Raw genomic sequence first — 6,759 nt, 5'->3', positions numbered from 1 at the left:
GAAAAAGAAAGAAGTGAGTTACCATTTTAGCTTTTATTTTATAGTTGAATTCATCAGTCAATTGAAGCTAGATCACCATGGAAAACCTGAAAGCACTGAACGACCGTTTAGTTTTATTATGGGACTCCTGAGCCAAGTGGTATAGAGGTTAAGTGTTCGCGCGTGAGATTAACAAGTTCTGAGTTCGAATCTCGAGAGACAAGATCGTAGATGCGAACTTTTGAAGAGTCCTACAAAGGATGAAACAGTCGTCCAGTGCTTCCAGATTTGTTCATGCGTTTTCATAACTATTGCGTTTCGTTTCCGTTCTTTTGTTATCGATCTTCTACTGAAATACATTCAATGCTTGACTATCGTTATATACTACTTATGTGGATATAAATAACTCACACCGCATTATTACCCTTTCATCTTTTTTGTTATCCATTATTTTGCCCATGTCTTTCAATAATATTCTTGTGTTTGTTCATAGGTTTCTTTTTCCATTTCAACAGTAATATTATCTCTAGGTATATGAATAACAGGGTAGTGACAAATAGAAACCATTTATAGTAGAAGATAACCAAGAAGCCTTCTATAATATACAGCTTATTTGGATATCTGATATCTATATTACTTCCAAATCTGACAAAAATAGACCAGCATTGTGTCAATATCATACAAAATCTTAACAAATATGCAAATATATATAGTTGAAATCATGAGTCAATTGAAGCTAGAGCACCATCGAAAACCTGGAAGCACTGGACGGCCGTTTTGTCTTATTGTGGGACTCCTCAGCGAACATTTATGTAAATATCAGTGAAAATGATAAAAAAATCTTTGGATATACATGAAAAGAATTAGGAGCGATTCATTGAAATTCAACTTGAAAATACAAACATACAGTCATTGTTTATACACTAAACATATAACCAAGTTAATGGATTCATTAGAGAAGATAGTGTCCATCTTTTTTCAGTTTACCATATATACTTCAAGCAGGCAGTTACATTAAACAACAAGGTGTTATCAAAACAAAAGAATAGCCAGAGTTTAATGACGAAATTGAGTGAAGTACCTAGGTTCTTTTGTCTGTTATGTGTTCATCTGTATAGGAAGTAATTGTAAGAGGGAATGAATCAATGATCGAAGTGAACAAATGAAAACACATCAGTGTATTCAGGAATGGAGTGCACAGACTTACGGTTAATAGTCATTGAATTGTTTCTGCCTTGTTTCTGATAATGTCATTTGACTAAAGGTCTATCATTTCAAGTTGATTAGTTACACAGTTTCATCAGATAAGATTGTTGTGACTTGTGAACTATGTACCTAATTGATTGGGCTTCTCATGATTTTGGTTATATTAGTATTACTGATCTAGATGAACTGCGTTCTAATTAGTGTATCACTTTCCAACAATTCCATATTAATGCAGGCGCATACAACCGAAGAGTCCTAGATGGGACGAAATGCGTGCCATGCATTCTATTGCAAGACACACCCCATCTATTCTAAATTAACTTGTGTCATACTTTTTAATTACATCTTAAAATAAAACAAAATAACTGAACAATTTCAAATATTAAATGACATATTTTGCCATTTTATAACTGGGGAAATTTTAAAAGTCGTCTGTTGGGTATTCATCTTGTTATGACTTTCTCCCTGTTAATTATCACGTGTTAAGATCGCTGATTAGAACACCGAATTATATGACTTTGGAAATGTATCAAGCCGATGACGCATTAACCAGTACATGCAGCCTAGTCAACTCTGAGTTCATCTTGCTTCTTGATGCCTTGCCATGCCCGTTGAGTCCAGAACACAATCTCAGCTGTACCTATATGTATCATGTATTTCAGATATACGCAGTTGAGAAACAAGCAAATTAGACTGTATCATACCATAAAATAGCAAATAACAAGTATACAGAGTCGAGAAAATGTGGGTATAGGTGTCAGGGGCTGTAACTAATAAACTTGGAATAACTTAAGAAGAGTATATTGTATAATAGCAGCCGATAGATCAAATAAAAGCTTACAATGAGAGAAATATAAATATACATAATTTAGTTTTTCACAGTTATAAAATAAGAATATATATACATAATAACAGTCTATAAATAATTCCAAGCAGTTACCATCCATTTATTCTTCGATAACTATCTGGGCATCATCATTGATGAACACGGTGGATCTAATGCAGATGTGAGGGCGAGGATCGGTAAAGCAAGAGCAGCATATTTACGACTGAAGAACATCTGGAACACAAAACAATTGTCAACCAACACCAAGATCTGAATTTTCAATACAAGTGTCAAGGCAGTTCTACTGTATGGGGTGGAGACGTGGATAACTAAGAAAGCCATCATCTAGAAGATACAAGTGTTTATTAACAGTTGTCTACGCACGATACCTCAGATCCGTTGGCCAAACACTATCAGTAACAAGCTACTGTGGAAGAGAACAAACCACGTTACATCCAGAGGAGGAAGAAACCAGGAAGAAGCGCTGGAAGTGGATGGGTCACACATTGAGGAAATCACCCAACTGCGTCACAAGGCAAGCACTCACACGGAATCCTGAAGGCCAAAAGAGAAGAGCAAGACCAAAGAACACATTACTCCGAGAAATGGAGATAGACATGAGAAGAATCAACAAAAACTGGATAGGACCAGAAAGGAAGGCCCATTGTAGAGTGGGTTGTAGAATGCTGGTCAGCGGCCTATGCTCCATTGGGGGTAACAGGAGTAAGTAAGTAAGTAATTAAGTAAGATATAAAATAGATAAAGGCATCACTTATCACTTATCCATTAAAATCAAGCACACTTATTCACAAAAATAAAAACACTTTTGATGAAGTTTTGTTCTCTGAACTGGATGGTTTGGTCATGGAGCTTTCATCATTCTTCTGAACGACATCATCAGCACAAACTAAGTGAATTCCTGAACTCTGAAATCATTCAATAAATGATTCAATGTGTCAACATATTCCAATATTGATTTCATGTTCATATTGTGATCAGTTTACTGTTTATACAATTTTTAAAAAGAAAAACAACAATGATAACTCACATTGATGAAAAAATCTTGGAGATGAATATATGACATCTGTAGAATTGATTGTATTGTCAATAGATCTTTTCATTATCCACATTACAAAGCAGTCTGTTTCCATTAACATTTCCATATTTGTCAGAAGGGGGTTTGTGGAGATTTCAGTATTTTCATTGTTGAAATCATGAGTCAATTGAAGCTAGACTAATAAGGAAAACTTGGAAGCATTGGACGGCCGTTTCATCCTATTGTGGGACTCCTCAGCAGGTCACATCCACGATCAATGTTAGTTTGTTGAAGATTATTTGATTATGTGTACATATGTGCCAATTCAACCTACATTGTTTGTCTTACTGTTTGGTGAATTTTTTTTTCATTTCAGATTGATAATAAATGAATTGTCTTACCAAATGTCGATCTTCAATGTTGAAAAGTATGTGAATTCCTCAAAATCTAAGAACACTTTGATTAACCTGATACATATTTGCTTACATACTTACTTATACCATCTAACCTTAGTAAAGAAGCATAGGTCTCTGAAAAGATCCACTAACATACTCTGTTCTGAGTATACCTTTCTAGTTGTTTCCAGTTGCTATTCATTCTTTTCATATCTGCTTCAAATTCCCATAGCAATGTGTTCATTCATCTTCCACTTCTCCTTTTCCTTTCACCATTCAATGTTAGTGCTTGTCTCATTATGCAGTTTGTTGACTTCCGTAATGTGTGTCCTATCCAATTTCAATGTCTTTTTCTAATTTCCTCTATACCCGCAACCGGGCTTGTTTTCTCCTACAGTAGACTGTTACTGATGGTATCTGGTCAACGAACATGGAGTATCTTGTGTAGACAATTCTTTATCAATACTTGTACATTTGTGATTATGGTTGTAATAGTTGTCTAAGTTTCAGATCCGTACAGTAGAACTGGCTGTCTTGATGTTTTCATCAAAGATTGTGACTTTGATGTTGAGTGACAGTTGTTTTGAGTTCTATACGTTCTTCAGTTGTGAGAATGTTGCCCTTACTTTGTCATTACTTACCTTCATATTTGCATCAGATCCTCAATAATCATTGATGATGCTGACCAAACAAGTGAAAGATTCTACTTCTTTCAGAACATGTCTATCAAGTGTGGTTGGATTGATGTTCACCATGTTGTATTTCGTAATCTTGCTTTTTCACATGTGTATGTTGAAACTTATTGCTACAGAGTTTGATGTCACTCTGTTTGTATTTGCTTTTATTTGTTGGTGTATATGGGATAGAATATCTAGATCATCTGTGAACTACAAATCATTTAGATGCATCCAAACTGTACATTACATCTCGTCCTTCTCCTGAAAGATGGAGTACCTTATAGTCAAGTGTTGGAATCATCGATAACTAAAATTAGGTTTCCAGAATGATCTAAATATACATATATGAGATTATGAGAGATATACATGGTTTTTCAATGTCATTCAGTGAAAATGAACAATTCCGACTGATGGTTGAAATAGACAGGACACCAAACACCTATTTCAATCACACCATCAACATCAATACTCATCCATTTACAAGAAAACTATCACTGTTTACTCATCTGTAACAACAAGATTCCACTAACATGGTGTGTCAGATAACTTCACATATTACTATATTATCATTCCTATCACTTGATATATACTATCATACACAATATCACATCAATCACACAAGCATTATCAACAAATTAAGTCACATAATAACATATTCAATGAACAATCTAAACAACTGTTGTGAGATGGAAACAGGTGGAAATGGGTAAATGAATCAACAAATCCAAATCAATTGCACTTCCAAATCAAAATGGTGCAATTACATTTCTACCTTATCTCTTGTTACCGCAATAATTGTAGATAAGTTCAATGGATTCCAATCACGCATATTAATATGTTCCAACAATACAAAATGTGTAACTACACTATTTTCTACGTGAACAATACAAACCATTAATGAAATAATTCCAACCAAACATTTCTGTCATGTTCATGAAAAAATGTAAACAATAGTTGATATAATATACAATTAGTACATGTACACGAGGTAGTATACTGATTGTTGAGTAATATGCTAAAACGAATTGAAGATAGATGCAATGTCGAGCTAATCTGTGATGAGTAGTTTGGGTCGGGTGGTGAATTGAACCAAGAAAGCACTGAGTCACTGTTTTCTCTCGTTTCGACTACATTCATCAATACACAAACATTACAGTACACCGATAAAATCTTCCATTGACCGGTTTCACACTTAACCTAACTGACATGAAAAACAGAACGGAATGTGATTTCAACACTGAGGACACTAATATATATATATCATCAACCGATGTTGATACAATCGTAAAATATCTTCAGGAAGAAAGATTTGACAAATACACTCACACCTACCAAACATCAAATATGTGATTACACAATAATCACACAAGTGGATTGACATATAATCTCAGCTGTGTGAAGGGTAGACTGATTATCACGGCACAGACAATCATCGATGTGACCAACAAATGATAATGGTGTTTTCGAATCCGTAGACAGATTACAGTAGACCATGCCACAGTCTCGAAGACTTTTTCGTGCACTAATTCACATATAGATAGGATTTACAATGAGATGATTACAGTTCACCGAGATTCATGTATAAACATACAAATAGAGGTATCCAGGTGACCAGTGTCAACATGAGAAGTGTTAAAACAAAGTAGTTATGTTTTTCAACATATCAAACCAAAAGTAAGGTGAACAGGACGATCGGATGTGTTGAATTCCAATAGTCTAACTGACATGAAAAACAGAACTGAATGCGATTTCAACACTGAAAACATTCACATGTATTCATCATCAAATTATGTTGCACCACATCAAATTGAACTGTCCACAATCCGAACTATCCATGAACATGAACAATCCTATGCAAGATCAGTTGTGAAACTTCAAGTTGAGTTGTGTCGATGATGAAATAAATGAGACTTGCACATCTCGAATTGGTAATTCCAATAGTAATCACATCAACAACAGTAACGTTCTCAATTGTAACACACACACACACACAGACTGTTTCACAAATAATACATTGTAATTTGTTCATCACACTACTCACATTCTAACAATGTCTAGTCAAAAATAATTTCACTTCATAGACATTCCGATCCATGTTGTTTACATGTGTTAGCATAATAATGATATATTACTACTTATTCGACTCACAATAATGATACATTCAATTGTGAATGATTGTTTACATGGTAATTATCTAAACAAAATAACAGAAAACTAGACCATTGTCTTCTCCACTTTATCGGACAAACATTAATCAATCCTCTAAACAGTTAGTTATTTTTCCTTCTTTATCCCACTGAGACAACACATATTCAATCACGTACTGTTTCCCATACTCACCAACTCATTTCGCATACATTATTATCATTTTGTCTACACACAGGAATCAATATTTTAAACTACCTCAATTCAGTTAATATTGTACACAGTTGCAACTGTGATAGACTTAATCATTGCATTGAGTAACTACTGGATTTCAGTATTACACAATGATTTTCACTATCAAACTCATTGATCATTCACAAACTTGTTCGACATATAGAATAGTTATTTGTGAACAATTCGTTTATTATCAGAAGGAGTTTCTTTGTGGAGATTTAGTATTTTCATAGTTGAAAGCGTGAACCGATTGGAGCTAGA

Source organism: Schistosoma mansoni, chromosome 6 (assembly GCF_000237925.1).
Source record: "Schistosoma mansoni strain Puerto Rico chromosome 6, complete genome".
Classification (NCBI taxonomy): Eukaryota; Metazoa; Platyhelminthes; class Trematoda; order Strigeidida; family Schistosomatidae; genus Schistosoma; species Schistosoma mansoni.
This window is presented reverse-complemented; position numbering follows the sequence as displayed.